At 39.7% G+C, this 9,273-nt stretch overlaps 1 pseudogene; it reads right to left on the bottom strand.

Moving 5' to 3' along the window:
• Window positions 1–8,120: 8,120 nt before the first annotated feature.
• Window positions 8,121–8,780, bottom strand: LOC142426274 (ras-related protein Rab-27A pseudogene; annotated as a pseudogene).
• Between the last annotated feature and the right edge of the window lie 493 nt (window positions 8,781–9,273).

Below are 9,273 nucleotides of genomic sequence, written 5' to 3'. Positions count from 1 at the left end.
CCAGTTTCACTGTCAGAGTTATACTAGCTTCTTTGAAGGCGTTTGGGAGTTTGCCGTCTTTTTCTATGTTCTGGAAGAGTTTGTGTAAGATTGGTGTCAGTTCTTCCCCAATGCTTGGTAGAATTCTCCTGTGAAGCCATCTGGTCCAGGAGAATTTTTGTTGGTAATCCCTTCATAACCTTGTCTATTTCTTCTATTGCTTTGGGTCTGTTGAGATTCTTGATATCCTTTGCGGATTTTCTAGGGAAGGATTATTTTTCCAAGTATTTGCCCATTTCTTTCAAGTGGTAGAATTCATTGGAGTACAGTCTTTCATAGTACTGTGTAATTATCCTTTTGATTTCATTAGGTTCTGTTGTAATGTCCCCTCTTTCATCCCTCGTCATTGCTATTAAAATTTGTTCCCTCCTTTCTTTGGTTAGGTTTGCCAGTGGTCTGTTGATTCTGTTTATCCTCTCAAAGAACCAAGTTTTAGCAGCATTAATTTCCCCCATAGTTTTCTTATTTTTCCTCTCCTGAATCTCAGCCCTCTTTGTATTATTTCATTTCTTTTACTATTAGTAGGATTGTCCTGTTGACTTTGCTCTAGTTGTTGTCAATTTTGTACTAGCATATCAATCATGAGACTCTCTTCCTTTTTCATGTGTGCATGTATTGCTATGCAACTATGATCACTGCCTTTGCTGTATCCTATAAGTTTGGGGATGCTGTGTTCTTATTCACAATGGTTTCTAGAAATTTTCTAGTTTCATCTCTCATCTTGGCCAATACACACTCCTTTTGCAGGAGATAGTTATTCATCCTCCAATTGTTTGATCTTGTTTTCCTCATCTTCCTTTTGTTGATTTCCAGCCTTGTGGCACAGTGATAGAAGAGAGATGTCCGAATAATATCAATGTGCTTAAATTTATGCAGATTATCTTGTGTCCCAGCCTGTTGTCTATCTTAGAATATGCAACATGTGGGCTTGAAAAGAATGTGATTTTTTGTGTGTGTGTATTTGGATGAAAAGTTCTATAAATATCTATCAAGTCAAATTGTCTAATTGTAGTGTTTAGACCTCTAGCCTCATTCTGGTTCTTTCCCTGTGATCTATCTTTTTCAGAGAGTGGTGTATTGAAGTCACCTACTATAATTATTGATGCTGTGATTTCTTTTTTCATCCTTTGGAGTATTTGCTTGATGTATTCACAAGGTCTCTCATTTGGAGAATATATGTTTAAAATAATTAGTGGTTCTTTGTCTACTGTTCCTTTGAGGATTATATAGTTTACCTCCTTGCCTCTTTTTGTGGTTTGCACTTTTAGGTCAATTTCATCTGAGATTTGGTTTGCAACATCTGCTTTTTTTGAATTGTTGTTTGCTTGGTATGCTTTTCTCCAACCTTTGATTCTCAGCCTATTTGTGTGTGTAGTCATTAGATGTGTCTCCTGTAGGCAGCAGATTGATGGGTTGTGTTTTCTATGCCAGTCTGCCAGTCTCCGTCTTTTACTGTCTGAGCTTTAATGCCTGAGTTCAGTCCACTGATATTCAGGTTATTATCTCCATCTGTTAACTCTGTGATGTCATCTTAGACCTTTTGTGTCAGTTGTTTTCCTGCCTCCCTTTCTTATCACTATGTTGTGTGTGTGTGCTTCATTCTTGTGTGTGTTTCACCCTTAAGCCAATGCTTTCTTGGGTGCTGTTTTCTCTTTTTTGCCTTCTGGGTGTTTTTGTTCTATGTGGCAGTCTATTATTTATGCTTGGTGAGTGTTGTTATTCTGTTCATACTGGGTTGGCTAGGACCCTTTGCAGGACTAGGTTATTCTAACGTATTCTTTGAGTGTTTCCTTGTCTAGAATGACTCTTACTTCTCCATCAATTTTGATAGATAATTTGGCTGGATAAAATATTCTTAGGTTTGCTTCATTTTCCTTAAATATTTTGAATATGTATCCTCCACTTTCTCCTCTTCTTCACAGTGTCTGCTGATAGGTCTGAGCATATTCTTATTTGGGAAACTTTATATGTGATTGATTGTTTTTCCCTAGCTGCACTCATGATTTTCTCCTTTTCCTCAAACTTGGATAGTTTAACTATTATGTACCTTGGTGATTTCTTCTTGGGATTCAATGTAGCTGGTATTCTTTCCTGAATGGTTGCCTGGATTTCATTCATTAAGATGGGGAATGACTTACTTGTTGTGTCTTCCTCAAGTAATCCAATTATTCTGATGTTGTTCTTCATTGCATCATACTATAGCTCTTAAGTTTTCTTCAGCTTCTGTGATGATCTTATTAGATGTCTGTTCACGTTTGTTAGTCTGCTTGGCCGTCTTCTAGGTCACTGGCACGGTTCTTCTCTGCCTCCTCCGGTTGATTGACAAAGTCTGTGAGCCTGCTACTGGTTTTTGATATCTTGTCTCCTACCACTTGTATTTCTTTTTGGTGTATGGACTTTATCTCCTCTATCATTTCATTCTTTTTCTTTCTCGTTTCCCTCATATCCTGTATGACTTGAAGCAGCATTCTGAAAATTTCTTATTATGGCAGATCAATGTCTGCTTCTTCTATGCAAGTTGTTAGGTTCAGGACATCTAATGTCACTGCCTTTTGTTTCTCCTGTATTTTTTTCATTGAGGTCGTTGGGGCGGATGCATTGTTTTAGAGGAGCCAGGTGCCATTTTCCAGGGAGTCAAAGAGTACTGGCCTTCTCTGGAGACTCATAGGAATGCTTCTTTGAACTGTCTGCAGCTAATTTCACTATAGATGTGGCCTCCCTTTTTATCCTCCATTGGCTTCACTCTTTCCCTAGTCAACCAGTGTTCTGTTATTTGGAGAGCAAGTTGGATTGTCCTCCCAGGGGACACTGGTTTGGTTGTTGTGAGGCCACAAGGATCTGCTGTACCGGGTAATCTCACTAGAAGCCGTGATGATGGGCCCCACAGCAGCTTGGGGAACCTCAGTTTGCAGTGATGCCTGCTGCCACAGAAGGTTGGTGGGTTGTTTGCTTTGGTGTAGAGCACTGTGAATGGTGGACAGAATTGTCCTGGTTAGGTAGAACACTGCAGAATTTGGGCAGAGGTTCCTGCAATAGCATGGAATATGGAGGTGTTGAGTGATCTGCTTTAGGCCATGTAAGGTGCTACGGCAGGCGGGAGAAAGTTCCTTCAGTCACGTGGGACCACAAAGGACAGATTGGAGCTCCCCCAGTCATGCAGGCAGGATTTTCCCCAAATAAGGTAGGCGTAGTTTCCCCAGCCATGTGTTAAGTACTGCAGAAGGCATGGCAGGGGGGGGGGGGTTGTCGGTGGAATTTCCCTGGGAATAAAGTGGGCAGGATACCCTCTGGAACAAGTTGGGTGGGATATCCCCTGGTGGATGGTGGGTGGGCTTTCCCGAGTCTCTGGTTACAATGCAGAGGGTGGAGCTCTCCCACCTGGGTGGAGGGCAGGCGTAAATTCCCTGGGCTATGGGGAGTGGTCTGGAGGTCAGGTTAGAAGTGGCATGTGAGAGAAAAGGAAAGAGATAAAGAAAATCAAACAAACAAAAAATTAAGCCCACTGAGACTGGGCAGGGAGGGATACAGAGAAAGAGGGAAACATAAATAACAATATAGCTGAGCCCTGATCCCTAACCGTGGGGCTGGAAGGGTTTAATCCCTGCCCCTAGGTGGCAGCAGGCTGTTGCTGTCTTGAGATAAAACCACTTTCCTCTCTCCAAATGATCCTTGCTCCAGCTGAGAGAGTGGCGGGACTAAAGTCAAACCCTATTCGGCCTCCACTATGGTAAGCCAAAACCCTCCAAGTCCTCAAAACCTAGTGGATCTGGGTCTACTTATCTTTCTAATGCTCCTCCTGCACCCTGGCAGTGTGGGATTTCCCTATTAGTAACTCTCCTGACTGATTTCTGTGGAGTCCCTCTGGAATGTGTTACTCTTTCACCATCTTCCTGGAAGTCTCCCTTTTATGGGTTTTGTTTATTTTACAGTCCATATTTTCACCCCCCCCCAAAAAAAAGAGAAGAACATTGAGAATTAGGTCATTTTTTTATTTGTTTATAGGCAAGAGTGCATTTACAGAGTGGGAAGTGTAGAGTTCACATTTATCTGAGAGGAACAGTACACCAGGAAACAGAGATTTAAGAGATTCCCAAATAACATTGAGCCTCATAATTTTTGTGTTAGGCTGGTTCTCTAGAGAAAGAAACCAGTGATGCTTGTATGGGTATGTGTAAAGAAAGAGATTTATGTGAAGAAATGGGCCTCAGTTCCAAGACCTGGGTACATCCAGTCGGGTTCAAATCTGTGAGTCAAATGCAAACTAAAGGCTTCTCCTGACTCCTGTAGCTGCAGGAACTGATGAACAGAAAGCAGGAAGATGAAGCAGAAGAGCATAAACTGATGGATAATAAGCTAAATGAGTCCTAGATCAGCTGAATGAATCCAAGATTGACAGTAAATGCTCCTAGAATGGACAGGCAATATAAAAATTCAACATAAAGAAGACAAAAATCCTCAGAACTGAATCAACAGGTAACATCATGATAAATGGAATAAAGATTGAAATTGTCAAGGAGTTTGTCTGCTTGGATCCACAATAAATGCACATAGAAGCAGCAACCAGAGATCAAAAATGTGTTTCCTTGGGTAAATGGGCTTCACAAGACCACTTCAGAGTACTGAAAAGGAACACTGTTACTTTAAGCAATAAATTGTACCTGGCCCAAGCCATAATACTTTCAACTCCCTCCATGTGTGTGAAAGTTGGATATATGAATAAGAATGTCCACAAAATAATTATTGCATTTTATTTGTGCTGATTAAGAATATTGAAAGTTCTTCTAAAAAGACAAACGTATCTGTCTTGGAAGATAAATGGATGAAGTGCTCTTTTGAAAAACTTTGTCTTGAGTAATTTGTACACATTGACAGGAGAGACAAATCTCCAGAGATGGACATCATACTTGGTAAAGTAGAGGTGCAGCCAAAAAGACGAAGGCTCTCAAGGAAATAGATTAACCCAGTGGCTGCAGCAATGGACTCAAGCATAGGAGCGTTTGTGAGGATGCCATAGGATCTTATCGTGCAGCGTTGGTTTTTTGTTGAGCATAGGTTCACTATGAGTTAAAATAGACTTGAACTTAACAGTGGATTAATGAACCAGATGCAGTATCCAAATCCAGTAACAAAGTCTATTGCCTTACTCACACTGTCAATGTGTGCTAAGAGTAGGCCCCACTCTGAATAAAACCTCCCTCAATCATATTAAGACTGATGGTGTAGTGGTAAAACATTTGGCTGCTAACTGCAAGGTCAGCAATTTGACACCGTCAGCTATTCGATGGGAGAAAGGAGGTTTTCTTCTTTATTGAAAAGTGAGTCTCAGAAACCGATAGAGTTCCATTCTGTCTGATAGGGTAGCTCTGATTCAAAATCTACTGGATGACCATGAGTTGAGTCATTTTTGGTTATTTCCCCCACAACAGCTTTACTGCTTCACAGAAAATTCCATCATGGAAATCACTGTGGGTGTGACATAATTTCATGTCAACTTGAAGGTATATAAAATAGTAGGCGTGAGGTTTAGCCTGCCAATCTGGTCATCAGATCTCACTTGGAAATATATAGTTTTCTGGAGTCCAGCCTCTCTCTTTCTGCCGTCACTTTGCTGCTTGTTAGACATCCTGAGAGCTGCTGGGTGTATTCAAAATATTTAGTGCAATTTGAATATTGACTGCAATAAAATTGTTAATCTTTAAAACTATTACACGGGGCAATTTTCATGTGCCAGAAATAACAGGTGACTTCTGGGTTTTATTTTCCCATTTAAACCATGCAAGGTAAATAATTTCCTCCTATTTTGGAGAATACATATTGATTCCCATTTATGAAAGCTGCTTGTCTAAGAATTGTCAAAGGTGGAATTTCCTGTCTTATTTGTCATTTCACAATGACAATGCTTACTTTGTTCCATTTTTCTGTTTATATCATCCACATATGACTTATTTTCTAATAAAATAGTAATATAATTCAAGTCAAAACCTTAATGCCACTGAAATCTTGTTTGTTTACTAGTTTGTAATAACCAAGATACACACAGTTGACATTTCATATAGGTAATAACCATAGAATTATTAGGATGCAATATGGGCAGAGGGAAAAAGGTATTGAATCGTGGGCTTGCAGAGTTAAAATTGAACCAACATGTTGTGTACTGTAGGGTGTAAAGTTTAAAAATTGCATTAATCGTGACATTCAATCCCTTAATTCTTTCTTATGAATCATGCACATGCTATGTAGATATAGAAGAGACATATAAAAGGATATTATTATAAGTTGTTCATATATCATTCCTTAATGGTAAAGATGGAAAATAGAACATTAGAAAGGCTCACCTTCCAAGTGTCAAAGATTGCCAGTTTTAGGACAGGAGTCAGAGGGAAGCATCTTTACATTTGTGGAAAAACCATTTTGATAGTTAAGCCCAAATTTCAATTTTATTAGAAACATTTACGTTCCATTTTTAGCTGTATTTTAGAAATTAAATTGAATGAAAAGGAATTGCAAAGGGATATTTTACTTTGAAACAGGGTTCTAAGTATTTAAACAATATTTGCATGAACACAGTATTTAGTATTAGCTCTTAAAAACCCTTTACTTAAGTTGTAGATTGTATCTGTGTGTAAAATTATTTTCACAAATTAAGATAATGAGAATGTACTTTTACAGGCATAGGAAATCAATACTGGAAAGCTTGAAACATAAATGAATAAAAAAGTTAATTGGAGTCCATAGTGATAAAATACTAATTAATTCCTATGAAACACAAATACATAGGAACAAATAGATAAAATATGGTAGAAAATATTAAGCAACACAGGTGGTACTGTTCTGTTAGTGTTGAATTGCTAAGTGTAAGATCAGTGGTTCAAATAGATCTCATCAGCTCCAGGGGAAAAAGGTAAGAATTTATGCTCCGATAAAGATTCCAAGCCTTAGAAATCCTATATATGGTTGCTATGCATTAGAATTGTTTCATGTCAGTAGGTTGTTAGCCTTGTTGTGGTGTTAGTGGTTGTGTTAGTCCAGAGAAACAAATTCATAGACATTCATATGCATGTAATAGAAAACTTCATAGCAAAGAGTAATGGTATATTAAGAAAAAAAATCCCAGCCCAGTCCAGATCAAGTCCGTAAGCCTGATACTAGTCCATATGTACCATACCAGTCTATAAATTCCTCCTCAGACTCACACAGCACATGCAATGACGCCAAATGCAGGAAGACACAGGTCAGTGGGTGGAAGTCTTTTATTATTATTAATTATTAGGTCAGATCTTCTACCTAATCAGTCACGATGTCCATCTCCAGCAACAGATCCATCCTGATAAAATGTTTAAAATTATTGAAACAAAGATTTACAATTTTATGGGGTATTCTAGCTTTATTTCTTCCAAGGTAATCATTCTTCTGGAAGCCCAAGGTATATATTTTACATTCTTTGCCAAAACCACATTTTAAAAGTATCAATTCTTCTCCATTTTTGCTTATGCATTGTTCAGCTTTCTTATGCATAGGAGGTTATTAAAAATGCCATGGAATACACTGTTCTTCAGTGTGACATCTTTGCATTTTATCATGCTAAAGAGGTCTATTGGAAACAATTTGCTGAATGAGTTGTCTGATTCCCTGATTGCAAATTCTATGAGGGTTTATTATGGATCTGGATAAAATCAACCCCCCTAAACTTTGATCTTTGCACCAGTTATCACAAGGTTCGTCTGTTGTTCTAATTGCAAGGATTTGGGGGCTTTGTTCGTTGAGGTGATGTCCATAATCCAGGTTGTAGCTTTGATCTTTCTCAGTTTGTACTTCAAAATTTTTTGTTGTTGTTGCATCAGCTACAGTTTATTAAGGCACTTTTGGCTCCATGAAATATTTCTCTTCACTCTTGGACCAACTCGTTGTTAACAAATATTGGCAAAACACCCATAAATCAATGCTGAAAATGGATGCTTGATGAGTAGGTCTAATTGGTGCAGTGAGAAGCAGTCCATCCCCGGTGTCCATTCATCGCTTGCCGAGCCACGCATTAACCACAGAGGAGGCCACAGGAGTGACTGGGCTGCTCGCTGGACTTGTTAGCCACAGCCCCCCTTCTCCTTTCCTTCACTTAACTGATTTGTGGCAGTGTGGCCATTGGACCTCACCACTCCTTCGGGGATCCAGCACTTGTCCACACACTGTTCCATGCATTTCATGATCAGGTTCAGGAGCACCTCGATGGCCTGGCTTATGTTTATCCCACTGGGGGCACTCGTTTCAAAGTAGGGGATTCCATACTTCTCTGCAAGTTCTCTGGCTTCCTCTTCCTTGACTGCCCTCTCGTCTTCCAAATCGCTCTTATTTCCACATAATACTATATCGGGTTTTCACAATATGCATGCATCTGTAGCTGACTTATCCAGTTTCTGACGTTGAGAAAACTTTTTTCATCTGTCAGATCAAAAAGCAGAAGAAATCCCATAGCATCTATGAAGAACGCTGTTGTCAAGCTGCGAAACCTCTCCTGCCCTGCAATGTCCCATAACTGCAGATGGATTCGCTGACCTCTGCCGACAGCTCCATGCGGCCCATTGGCTCGGTACACCACTCTTTTCCCTGAAATCAATGCCCACTGTTGTGATAAACTTAGAGTTAAATTTACCATCTGTGTACTGGTAAAGTACACTCGTTTTCCCTACTCCAGAGTCTCCCAGAGCTAAAAACTTGATGAGGTAATCGTAGTCTCCATCAGTCATAATGAACGGCTCAGGGGTTCACCTTGATTAAGGTGAGTAATTGTTTCTCAGAAACTTCGGAGGTTTGAGTTCCCAGCACTTCAGCAAAGAGACAACTTCTAATCACATGTCCTCTTCAGAAGTTTATCTTTGTCTACTGGCCCCAGCCGGCTCCGGGGGCAGCCGCGTGCCGCCCCTGGCCGTCGGTGGGTCCGAGCGGGTCTCAAAATTTTTTTTTGCTGGTATCAAGCAAGGTTGTTTAACCTGCATAATACAGATTGCTAATTTATCTTCCTCCAATCGTGTTGCTGCATTGTTTTTAATATAGTCCAGCTTCTTATTTTTTCATCATACAGTGAAAAACTCTAAGTCTGGAAAACACCTTCCCTGGTGTGGCACTCCACAGTTTTCTCTTGGTCTGATAGAATAACTACCTCTTGGTCTACTTACAAGTTCTGCATCAGCACAATTAAACTTTCTGAAACTGTCATTATTTCCCATGTTATTCATGACC

This window comes from Tenrec ecaudatus, chromosome 14 (assembly GCF_050624435.1).
Source record: "Tenrec ecaudatus isolate mTenEca1 chromosome 14, mTenEca1.hap1, whole genome shotgun sequence".
NCBI classification, from domain to species: Eukaryota; Metazoa; Chordata; class Mammalia; order Afrosoricida; family Tenrecidae; genus Tenrec; species Tenrec ecaudatus.
Note: the sequence above shows the minus strand (reverse complement) of the source record. Positions and strands in the feature narration are given on the sequence as shown.